Here is a 13,170-nt window from a genome sequence, read left to right as displayed (position 1 = left end):
CAGGCAGAGTTGCACACACCCAGCCCCTCCCACGTAGTCAGGCCTCTTGCCCCACGGAATGAGGGTGGGGGAGGAGAGGGTCCTATGCCCTCATCTTATACCAGCGTGTCACCAACTAATTCTGCTCCTCCCCAGCATTCCCAGTCAGCAACTGGCACAACTGAGCCACCCCAGGCATTCAGGAAGAAGCTCTCAAGCCAACCCTCGCAATTCTTCTTTTCCTTCCCACCTTCTCCTCGAAGTGACAAGAATTTACGGTGAACAGACACATACCCCAACAAAATGCCTCGCTTTCATTTCTAACCATACCTCAGCTCCACCACTACCTTCGCCTGATCCAAGCCACGCTCACATCTTGCTCAGACAATCTAGATATCTTCCCCATGTTTCTCTTCGCTTCCTCTCTCACAGCACAGCAGCGAGGACAGCAAACCATAAATCAGATGTGTTACTCCTCCACTCCGAACTCTTCATAGTTTCCCATTCAAAGGAAAACCTAAGCTCTTTACTTCCCTGTCTAACACTATGCATGACAGCCCCTGCCAGCTTCCCTGGCCCCCCTCCCCTTCTCCCACCCCATTGCTTCAGCCACTGTGCCCTTCTTGAGGTTCCTTGAGAACTCTAAGCTCATTTTTGCCTCAGGATCTTTGCACATGCTGTTTCCTCTTTGGGACACTCTCCCCCGGATCTTTGCTCATCATTTCATTCAGGTCGCTGCTCAGCTTTGCCTCCTCAGAGAGGCCTCCCCTGACTGCTTTGTCTAAAAGAGCTGCCCTCTCTTTTGTTCTTTCCCTTCATCTCACTTCTTTAAAACCATTTATTACTGCTCGACATATGTATTTTTATTTATTCTTAATAAATAAAATGTAAATTCCAGGTAGTTAACATATAACTAGTTAACACTGTGTAGTATTAATTTCAGGTGTAAAATTGAATAATTCCACAATTCCATACATTGTCCAGTGCTTATCACTACAAGTCCCCTCCAGGTCCCCATCACCTGTCACCCATTCCCCCACACACCTCCCTCAAGCAACTCTCAGTTTGTTCTCTATAGTTAAGAATCTTTTATGATTTTCCTCCCTCTCTTTTCTCCCCCCATGTTCATCTGTTCTGTTTCTTAAATTCCACTTATAAAATCATACGGTATTTGTCTTTCTCTGACTGAGTTATTTTGCTTAGCATAATTCTCTCTAGCTCCATCCATGTAGTTGCAAATGGCAAGATTTCACTCTTTTTGATGGCTGAGTAATAGTCCATTGTCTATATGTATTTTAAATGCTTGTTTAGAAATTCACTTTGTTAATGCTGTTTCCCTGGTGCTTAGCACAGGACCTAATATGAAGTAGGGGCCCAGCCGCCATGTACTGAGTAAACCAACCTTGTAGCCAAGCAAGTTTGAAAGAAAAAACTTAGGGGCAGAGTCACACCTGCTCAGGCCCTTCTCCTGGGTTCATTTATCAGTTTAATCATTCCTCTTTGTGGTTCAAAGGCAAGATGAAGTTCTTTGCCCTGATGTTTCAGAGAGGCTGTTTAGCACTGTGAGTGTTGCTATTGGCCACATTTTACAGAAGAAAAAACCGAGGCTTACTTTACTTTGCTCAAGGTTGTGTGGCTAAAATGCGGTAATTCCCCAATTCCCAATTAAGTCTCTGTACCTTTATCTTTCTACTCTATTGCCTTTTTGACAGAGGTTCTTCTCAGAGCTTTTCTAATTCTCATCACAATCCAGTAATGAGGTGCCCATTTTACAGATGAAAAAGCAGATGAGAAAGGCATTCTGGGGTTGGGAGTGTTAGGTGACTTCCCTGGTATGATGCAACCTGAAGTAGCAAAGCAGAATTTTCATCTAAGCGGCTTCATTCAAGGCCTTTGCTTCCCACCTCTGCTCACATTCACTGCCTTTCTCTGGGGAGCAGAGGTTGTCAGGCTGTCCTCATGGGGATCAGTGGGGTGAGCACATGTTTAGCATTGGCAGGCATTATGTGACCCAGTTGGCATCTATCAGGCACATGGTTTGGGCTGTCACTGTGCTAGTTCCTGGGGATACAGTGTTGAAGATGACAGTCTGTGCCCCCAAGAAAGTTAACGTAGTGGAGAAATGGAAGAGTGAAACCCTTACTACAGGGTAGTAAGTATTATGATGTGGTGAGCCCAGGGATAGTAGCACATGGGAAGGACACTTCATCTAGTCTTGGGATGTTAAAGATTCCAAGAAGAGAGGATCTACCCAGAGTCCTGAAAGATGAGTAGAAGTTAACCAGTTGAGAGGAGAGTGCATGTGGTCTGCCTTGAGAATCACATGCAGCTCTCAGTCTTTGGACTGTTGTTGAGTGAAGGAATGGGGACATATGAGGCTGGAAAGAAAGACAAGTGTCCATAGCCTGGAGAACATTGAGTGATGAGTGCGGTGGCTGAGACCGTGCCCTGTGGGCAGTAGGAACTCGAGTGTCTTGAAGAAAGCAGGCAGTGTTGGCAGATGTGCCTGTGAGATGGATCGCTCCGGTTTTAGTGTGGACAGCAAACTGGAGAAGGAGCCAGAAAAGAGGCAAGACAATCAACCAGTTATGGGACCACTGCAGTGTTGAAACCTGAACCACGATGGTAGATCTGAGGATGGAGAGGAGGGGACGGGTTGAAGAAATATGACAGAGATAAAATTGTCAGCTACCATCTTCATAACTGGACACTCTACACCCGATAATTTCCAGGTAAGAGGCAGTAGGTACAAAGAAAATATGGACACAAGACTATGCGTCTTCACTAGAGCAGGGTGCAAGCCCATTCCAGGTGCTTCTCGGATGTGATGCCGTCCCCTCTCCTCTGAGTTTGTCCTCTGGGGAGGAGCTGACCAGCTGCAGCCATGCTGTTATGCCGCAGTGCTGTAGCCTCCTGCTGTAGCAAAGCAGCTGTGCAGCTGTCATTGTTCCCTCATCTGGCTCCCCCTGTGACTTGGCAGAGTGCAAACCTGTCCTCCACCGCTTCTCTTCTGCTCCCATGCCGCCGGTGTTCAAGAGCCCCCTGACCCATCCCAACAGACTGCTCCACCAGGTGCTGACTGTTCTGCCCTCGCATTATAAAATTCCTACTGATGCTTCAGGCATCCCAGGAAATGCAGGCTTCTGAACCGGGACAGGTGAGAGAATCCCTGGGGACTCTGGAAGCACAATGAAAGAGAAGTGGAAGAAGAAAATGAATTTCAGTGGTACCTCAGATCTTCTTCTTCATTGCAGCAGACTGTTGGTAAGATCTGAACAGGAGACACTGCCTCCTCAGACGTGGGCCATCCACTGGCAGGGCTGAGCAGATGAACTAACCAACAATGACAAAGCCCTTAGAAATTTAGGTCTTAACTATTCCCAGGTGTCACAAGTTGCTGTTTGTTTTGCCTCAATGAACTGAAGCACCGAAATACTTTCTTTTCTTAGAAATGGAGTATTTTGAGACGGAGAGATGATAAATATAATCATCTAGAACAAGGCAACCACTTTTTTTTTATTAATTTATTTGCTTCCTTACCTGAATAAGAGTAGACATTCTCCAAACCTCTGTTATAAAGCACCCATCAGGAGGTAGTATGGGGTAAGGCACAACTTTCCTTCTTCCCACCCCTAATGATTATAGGGAGAGTACGACCCCTTTTTCCCATGATTTCCCCACTGCTTATGGAAAAACAAATTAAATACATATTGCTAGTCATATCTCTTGAGAGAAAAATCTCATTTTCCTTACTGTAAAATCACTCCTGGTTTCATAGCAACTTCTTATAGAAGTGCCAATATACAGGGGTGCCTGGGTGGCTCAGTGGGTTAAGCCACTGCCTTCGGCTCAGGTCATGATCTCAGGATCCTGGGATCGAGTCCGGCATCGGGCTCTCTGCTCAGCAGGGAGCCTGCTTCCCTCTCTCTCTCTCTCTCTGCCTGCCTCTCCATCTACTTGTGATTTCTCTCTGTCAAATAAATACATAAAAAAAAAAGTGCCAATATACATATGAAGTTAAAGATCTGAGTTTGAGTCCTGCCTCTCTTGACTAAGGTTATAACAACTACCTATTCTCTTTAAGCCTCAGCTATCAATCTCTAGTAAGGAAACCTTACCCAAAGTGTTGTGAAGATGGAATGAAATAGTGTGTATAAAGCTATCCTGCCTGGTGCACAGTGAAGGATATAAAATATAATTGATAGTGATACTCATAGTGGTAACAGTAATAATAATAATAAAATATAATAAAGAATCAGAGCATTTTATCTGGAGATGAAGGCATAAGTGGTTAGGCAGCTGGAATCCATAGGGAACAACATAATGTTGTGTGTCCTCTCCCCGTCCAAGTCTCATAGTCTGTGTATGGGCTGAGCAGTTACAAGAAACTGTTATCGGCCTTATGACTTGCAATCCCACGCTTCCTGCTGCCAAGTCTTCTGAGGGCACATCTGCCATCACTTTGCTCTTGTCACCAGCTCCCTCTTCAGCTACTCAGGGCCTTTCCGCTGTATATAAATGGCCTAGAAGAAGAAAGACATCTATGAACTAAATCCTAAAGATTCTGAGATATATGCTGGATTTCTCCACACTTCCTCCAGAAAAAAGAAAAAAAAAAAAAACAAAACAAAACTCTTATCAACTGTCTCAGTAAAATTTGGTTCAAAAAGAAACACTGTTTTCATATAATGTGAATCCTGGATTGTTTCTCTCTAATTAAAAAACTTGAAAAACACAGCATAAACGGAATGTCCATAGAATGACATTTGATTGCTGAATTTTAAAAATCTATTTCAAAATAATTTTTTGATTACTAAGTGCTTTCATATATGTTTCCTTAGTTGACTTTTCTAACAATTCTGGAATGAGCAAGGTAGGGGTTATTATGGCAATTTTACATTTTGCAAAATCTACATTTTACACTTTTAGATGAAGAGACGGAGAGTGCTGAGAGATTTACCCCCAGTTTTACATTTGTAAATAGAAAAGCTGGGATACAAGTCTTGTCCTTTGACTCCGTGCCCAGCATCCTTCTCATGGTTCATGTGGCATGAAAGTGCATTTGCTCGGTTTTGAGTTCCTAGTCCATTGCTCCTTCCATCATGATACCATTCTCCGTCCACATTCCTTTTCCTCAGAGCCATTTTTCTGAAAATCAACTGTTCTTTAAACGGGGTTGCCATTTAAAGGTGTATTTTCTCAGTCTTAGAGAAAGGAGCCTACAGAAGTCTGTCACTTGTCTCGGCTTCCAGTGACCTTCGGAAGGAACCCTATGGATAGGAAACAGCTCTCCCCGTTTCCTGCAAAGGCCTTTTCCATTCAATGACCCAGGAATACCAACCTGATTTACTTGTGCTGCTGACTACGACCACAGTCCCTGCAGTGGTGAGAACTGTGACTACCATATCCCACAGGAAACTTTGGGGCTGTGGAAATGTTTGGTAGGAACCTTCATAACTATCTCCTGTCCAAACAGAATTATCCCAGCTCTGTCCATTCGTCCTCATAGTTATCTCTTCATAACCTCTCATGCATTTCCTTTCTCTTCCTCAGAAACTAGTGGGTGGTTTCCTCAGATGCATTGTCAGAGTGAATGACCACGGTAAGCTCTCTGGTCTAGAGCCTTGTTCTTAAACTTCAGTATGCTTGAGACTCATGAGTGGAATTTGTTAGAAGACACACCACAGGCACAATCCTCGAGACTGTGATTTGGGAGTTCTGGCTTTGAGGCCAGGAGGCTGCATTTTGAATCAGCTCCTTCAGGGATTCTGCTGCAGAGATCTTTTGCAAACCAGCTCATGATCAGAGCAATAAGTGTAAATGACTGCAGAGGTAGACATGGGTCCTGCCACATAGCAGGGCTCAATAAATTCTGCTTGAGTAAATGAGGATGTCGTTCACTTCAGAGTGGACTCATGCTGAGATGTGTGTAAAAAGTGACTCTTCTACCCCTACCAGGCACAAAGAAGAGATTAGTTTTTGCATGCTTCTGAAAAACAACGGCAGAGGAGTTTTCCTGCAGATCCAGTGCAAGGGAAACAGATTTGATCAATGTAGCAAAAATTCTATAAAGCATGGCATATGACATGGTCTTGGCTTCCACGAAATAATAGGCTAGACAACTCACTCCAAAAGGGAGCACCAAGAGGAATTAAAAACCAGTTGCTCCCTTGGGAATTTTGTCACACACAATGGAAAGACCACTAGCAATATTGCTGTGACATTTCGGAAAAAGGAGCAGTCACATTTAGCTGGGGGGTCTTGGAGGACTTTTCAGAGATAAAATGTTTGAACTGAGTGTAATTGGGATAGGAGGGAACAGTGTGTTCTGGGGGATGATCTATAGTGGAGAGAAGCATGCCTGTGAGAAACAGTGAGTTGCCTCTCTTGACTAGCACTTAGGAGGGTGGGGAGAGGGGAAGATGCAGATACAGACATGTTACATATGCACAATTTTGTTTAATTCTCGTGACAGTTCTACAGGGAAGGTAAGAATGGCCCACTGTATGGGAAAAAAAAGTCCAGAAGAGTAATTAAAATGAGCTAAATAGTTCCGAATCACACAGCTTGCACAAGGAAGACCTGGGGTTTGAACCCGCCTCATGTGCGTGCCCAGCCTAACGCCAGGGTACTCTCACATTTCTCCAATTAAACTGCCAGAGAGCCCTGAATGTCAAGCTTAGGTTTTTGTGTTCAACCTCTAGGCAATACATGCCTTGCCAAGTAGTCTAGAGGCCAAATTTCATCCCAAAAGTCTGTCCGGCTCTCTTTGCCTCTTTAGTATGTCTTCAGAAACCGCCACCCTGGAGACAACCACAACTATGCCATTTGACCCATCAGATCTGTCGGCGGTTTGTTGTATGCAAACAGAGTACCATGGCATAGCAGGTGGGGAGTTCTACAGATTCCTTCTCCAGCTGCTATTGTCTAATTAATATTGTCACCACATGGCCCAGTTATCTTGTCGAGAGCAGGCAAGTGTCATCAGTGCATGCTTGGGTGCATTGTGTGTATAAGAGTTGTTAATAAATCAGCAGATTTTCCATGTGAACAAAGCCTGCATCTCCTGCTGACATCTTAATTCTAGGGTTCAGAAAACCCAGGACAGGGATAATGAAACTTCCTGCTTAAGTAGCAGATTAAGAAACTCCTTGGCTCCGTGAGGCAAGAATGACCATAGGGACACCTCTGGTTATCGTTTCTCGTCAGAAACTTTGTTACTGCTCTCCTTCGTGGGAACTAAAGTGAGGCACCTTTCCCTCCAGCAATGGTTTTGGTGAGACTATTCCCAGACAACGGTGAGAGGAAACGGATGACTTGAAGGGGGGTCTCTTTCCTCAGTTAAATATGTTCCCTCTTTATATAAATGAGATACTGATTTAGAAAGGACTATTTTCTTCAGTGATTTTCAGGTTTACCACGTGTTTTCCTATATCATTTAATCCTTGAAATAGATCTGGGAAGTCTCTGTAATCAACTCCATTTTGTAGATGAGAAAACTAGGAGCCAGGCATTAAATGTCTTGACCAAAAGTTAAATAAATATTAGTGAATGTGGGTAAGACCACTAGAACTCACATTAGCCACTCTCAGAGGTAGTCACACATTTGCTTGTTCATTCATGCCTTTATCTATTCATTCAACACTTATTGAACACCTGCTATGTCCCTAGCATTGCATTAGGTTGTGGGAATCTGAAGATAAAAATGGAAGCTATTTTGAGCTCCTTGAATAGAAGCTAATGAAAGAGGGAACAAGTCAATTATCAGTTCATTCTTTGGAACTCTAATTGGTGTTATTTCCACTCACATTTAAATACAAATACACAACAGTAGGTTCCATGAGTCTTCCGGCTAGTTCTCCCGTCCCTAAAGATGTTTTGCTTTCACTTATTCATCTGCATGCTTCTGGTGTTCTATTACCTACCCCGTTCAATATTTGCCTCAGTTCAATAGTAATTACTTCCTAGACACATGCATTTCATTTCTCTTGGTTCCTAAAAAGAATATGTTTCTGTGTATCTCTGTGTTGAATCTGTATCAGATAAATTTTCCACCTGAATTATCTCCATAAAGGTTGTCCCCCACTTTCTTTTTCTGAAGCTTCTTGGAAAAGATTTAACTCAAATAATCATAATTGCAGCTTCATAGAATAAAACTTTCTTCTCCCTCCTTTCTGTTCCATTCTGAAATTATTTTTAATTTTTATTTATTTTTATTATTTTTTTAGGGGGAGGAGTGGGAAAGGGACAGAAGGAGACGGAGAGAATGTTGAGCAGGCTCCACACCAGTGCAGAGCCCAACGTGAGGCTTGATCTCAGGACCTTGAGATCATGACCTGAGCTGAAATCAAGAGTTGGACACTTAACAGACTGAGCCACTCAGGCACCATTATTTTGTATTTTTAATATCACACACCACACAGTGCCTTGGAGTATAGGTATATGCCTACATGTCCTATCTTTCTTGCTAAATCAAATGGCAAGCTCCCTGAGAGAGTGAGTCATGGTGCATTAAGCACTATGCCCTTCACAGAACCTAGCATATTCCATGATATATTTAAGGGTCTCAATAAATATTTATAAATTGGACTCCAGGATGCCAAAGCTTATCTCTCCAAAAGATTCCTTCTCAGAGGCACTGGGAGAGATGCCTCAAGTGCCCTCTACTCTGAGTAGTAATATCCTGACAGTGAGCCCACCCACTACCCCCTTGACCCAAATAGTAACCTTTGAGTAGCCCACAACCTCTCTTGCCGAGCATTTGCTTTCCTAGTTCCCATTTTACTTACACATTCTTGGGTTCCTCAGGTCCTTTGGTGAACACCACTTCTACTTGGAGTTAAGGTGCAATCTTTGAGCAGATCATTGGGACAGCTCACTGTACCAGCCAGACTGTGGTTGTTCTGTATCTCCCAGATACAATTTGTGCGAGTGTTGAGTGTTTCCTCAAGAGAATACTCAGAAATCTGGTCAGTGTAGGGAAGAGCATTGAGCCACATGGAAAGGAGAGAGACTCAGTGTAAATGGGATATGTAACTACTTACCCACAGTCTGAGGTCGACTTCTCCACCGAAACTCTTGACCTTTGTTTAGGATTCTTCTACCATATGTCCTCATCAGATTTTTCTCTCACTGCATTATCCAAGTTTTCCTGCATGTCTGGACCTTTCTCCCCTTCATATAAATATGCTCCATTTCCCCTCCTAAAGTCAAAACTGAAAATCTTCTCTGACCCAGGCCCATAATGGGTGCTCAATGGTCATAATTATAATCGTTACTACTGTTCTTTCCAGCTACTGCCTCATCTTTTTCCTTTGACCATGCAGCTGTTCAGTCTACTTCATGGCCATCTGCTTCCACCTTCTCTTCACTCCCTGACTCTTACTCCCTTGCTGTCTGGCGTACGCCTTACCCCTGGAGGGGGCTGGCCTTTTCTCCTGATGAGCACATTCTGTGGCCTGTCCTCAGCCATGGTTCCCTTCAGTCTTTCTGATGTTCAGCTGTACTTCATCCAGGAGTTTCCTGGGTCCCCAGGGTAAACTAAATGAGTTGCTTTTCATGTGTACCCAGGTCCGGTTCTACCTCCGCCTCCCTCATCTTGCTGCATTTGGTTGGAAGTATCCATGGGCCATCCATTTTCCTCAAAGGCCGGGACCACAATTCACGCATTCTGGGTCCCCAATACCCAGAGTAACCAATACCTAAGGCCGCTCAGTATGGTAACCGCTAGCCACATGTGGCTCCTGATCACTTGACATGTGTCTGAATTGAAAAGGGCTAGATATGTAAAATGCACATGAATTCCAAAGATTTAGTACAAAGACATAAAATATCTTATGAATAATTTTATCCTGAGTACATGTCAAAGTGATTACATTTTGGATATACTGGGTTGAGTAAAGCATATTACTAAAATTAATTTTACTTGTTTCTTTTGACTTTTATGAAGACGTTTTGAATTATGTAGGTGGCTCCCATTTTATTTCTATTGGATGGTGTTGACCTATAACATGGCCGGGAAGACAGGCCCTCAAACCATGGTTATTAAACTGAGTTGGATTGAGTTGGACAGTAGCCTGCCTTATGAACCTCCTTCCCCAGTTTCGGTAGTGAGCCTCCCCTGGCTCTCCTCCCCCCTCTGACACTTTCATCTCCCATCCTTTGAGCATCGGTCACTGCTAGGGCTGAGCCTTTACCCAGCTCCTGTGCATCTACCCTGTGGAGGCTGACCTCAGAAAACGAATAAATGCACAAAGCCATGGTGGTTTCTGTTTTAAAGCAAATAAGTGAAATAAAAAAGTGAGGGAGCCCCTAGCAAATAGTGAGAGTTAGCCACCGAAGGCCTCCATGACCTTCCCAAGCGGCTTTTGGAGGCGAGGCACAGGGAAGAGCAGGCTGGCAGGCACAGCCCTCGTCCGCCCACTTACATAAAGGCTGCTGTGAACAGCAGAGCAGTATTTTAAGTGCATCGAAGGTCGTGGATTGAAAACTGAGAGACCTTGAAATCGAGAAGTGTTTGCTTTAGTAACCATGGGCGTTGCCTCTCTGGGTGGGAACAGCAGGGCGGCTGGGTAGCCAGGAGGTTGAGGAGGCAGCCCGGGGCTCCTCCTGCGCCCAGAGCTCCAAGCCTCTTCAGTCCTGTTCTGGGAGAAAGCAGCTGCCTGTGGTCATTTCAACTCAGGGCTGGGTGGGAGCCCTCCCTCTGCTGGAGCACTGCCTCTCTACTTTGAACTCTGGTCAGATTGAAGAAATGGGTTCTCTGATTGTTGTCTCACCTTGTTCTAGAACCTTGGTCAGAACCCCTTACCTCTTCATTCCATGACTTAAAAGCCTTTCCCTTTCCCGTCTCAGAGCTTGGGAGGACATATAATATAATATACATAATAAAATATATAATAAAAAGGATTCTGAGTTTCTCTAGGTAAATGCAAGGTCCCAGGTTGTGTTCTGTTATGAGATGAGCTGGAAAATAACCAGCCTGGGACAATCCCCAGCTCTATCTGTCCCAGTGAGTGACAGGGCTTGGATGAGTTAAATAATGATGTCAATAGTATTGCTTATTAGGAACCCCCTATCTCCCGGTCCTCTTGCTGGCCAGTGAGCTGGATGTTCGTACCAGCATCACACAGGAGAGAAGGCTGACGCTCCAGTGATCCCACGTCCAAGGAGCAGAGCTGGAATCAGAGCCTGCACGTGTTTCGTGCTTTTTTCACTCTTATTACATACAGTCCTCTGAAAAGCCAGGAGCCCCAAGGCTGTGTTATGTGCTCACTTCTCATTCAGTGATTAGCTTTTCCAGTCCAATTTTATTTGGCCCAGAAACTATTAAGATTTGACAGATGGGTGGTGAATGGAACTTCTAACATTTAACTATAGAGTTATCTTCCTAACTTTCTGAAGAAGTGAACTGGATAGGGATTTTTCAGCCCTTTCACAAATAGCTAATCTAAGGCTCAGTGCGGTGATGTGTTCAAGGTCACGTGAGGAACAACTGGCCAGGCTGAATGTCTGGATCTGGGCAGGGGCCGCAGGAAGGAGCTGTCCCTTCCCTCTGCAGAGATTTGAAATTTAGAGGGCACAAGTTCCCATAACAGAGGAGAATCCAGCCCTTCCCAGGCTGCCCTTGAGGCTGGGGGAAGGGAAAGGGCTGCTGTCTGCGCATTGGCATGCCTCCCTCTCTAATGAGTGCCATCTGTCCCTGCAAGCATCTTGTGTGGTGGCGGCATCCTGTTCTCCCTTGGTTGTATCCTCACCATAGGTCTCTCTGTAGTCTGAGGACCCATCGCTCAGGATTGCAGTGGCTTACAAGAAGGCATAGGAGAACCTTTAGAACGGTGGCAGTGCATCTTACCTTGAAAATTGCCTGGTAACAGATAATTCATGATGCCCTCTGCTTCCAGACAAGATCACACCTACAGCATCCCTGATAATGTGGGGAGAGACAGTGTGTTACTGTTCTTGATGTTCTGTGTGAGGGTGACATAGCCCAGTACCTCATGGGTAGGTAGTTGCTCTTCCCATCAAACTTAAAGCTTAGGGGTCGGCGAAGAAATCGGACTTCTTACTCAGGATCTTTAAGAAAATGTGGACGGTGCTTGCCTCCCAGGGCTGACCAGGCAGGCACTATTGAGCATTGATCAAGGACTACGGGACTATAACTGAGACCAGATACATGTCTCTTGGGCTGAGGGACCACTCAGGCTGGTCAAGGTCAAAGGTTGGTCCGGAAGCATTCGGTGAAAGTCCTTCAATTTGAGGATGGAGAAACCGGGCACCCCAGACAGTGGTCCACCTCGATCAGTACCAGGTCAGAGGCCAGATCAGAATGCTTGGTGACTGCCCCCTCTCCTTTTCTGGAAGGTGCACCATCAACTAGCTAGAGATTCCCCACCCAGGCTACAAATGGGAGCCTCACAGACACGCCCCTCCCAGAGAGTCTGAGTTAAGGTGTGGGGAAGCCTCAGAGTTTTGTTTGTAGACTTCACAGGTGAACGCCTGGCGAGGAGAGGCCCAGAAGTGGAATCGTGCTTGGTGAATGTCTGCTGTGGGGGCAGTAGGCCTCTGGAATTTAGGTGCACCCTGGGTTTGTACTGAGGGAGAAGGCACAGTTCCTGTCTTCAAGGGGCTTGAAACTTACTGTTTATTCCGGAGGGAGGACGGCAACCAGGTGAAAACAAGATTCACACAGAACGGCGTTGCAGTGAAGTTTCTAGCATAATTTGCCTGCTTATCCTTGACAGAGCACAACATATCCCACGGGGCGCTCTGTGCAGGTAAGTCAAGCAATGCATGTGAAATAAGACGAGGCAGGGTTCCAGTGCAGTGGCAAGGGTATTTCTGTCTTGAGGTCTTCACACTGGCTGCCTGACCCCTCCTTCTAGAATCTTCTGCTCAAGGTGTGGCATGACTCACTCCTTGTCTTAGAGGTCTCAACTCTAGTGTCACCTTCTCAGAGAGCTTTCTAGAGTGTGGCCTTGCCTGTCAGTCATGCTCTAACACATCACACTCGTTGATTTTCTTATCTCGGACTGGAATCATTTCTTTGCTTAAATTTTCCGCCTCTTCCCACTGGAGTATAAACCCCATAAGAACAGGGAGCTGGTCTTTTCCATCCTCCAGTATATTCCAGCACCCAGAACAGAATTTGGCACATAGCAGGTGCTTCATGGACATCGGTACAGTAAATTGTCA

The 13,170-nt window shown here is 45.0% G+C and overlaps 1 long non-coding RNA gene across 1 annotated transcript; it reads right to left on the bottom strand.

Moving 5' to 3' along the window:
* Positions 1-4,240: 4,240 nt before the first annotated feature.
* Positions 4,241-10,712, bottom strand: LOC309868679. The gene is made up of 3 exons (XR_014313779.1): positions 10,407-10,712; positions 8,769-8,945; positions 4,241-4,502 (listed from the first exon to the last, which is right to left on the bottom strand). It is a non-coding gene; the product is annotated as an uncharacterized lncRNA (long non-coding RNA).
* Positions 10,713-13,170: the final 2,458 nt, after the last annotated feature.

The sequence above is a fragment of the Mustela nivalis genome (genome assembly GCF_964662115.1).
Source record: "Mustela nivalis genome assembly, chromosome: 7".
Lineage (NCBI taxonomy): Eukaryota > Metazoa > Chordata > Mammalia > Carnivora > Mustelidae > Mustela > Mustela nivalis.
This window is presented reverse-complemented; position numbering and strand designations above follow the sequence as displayed.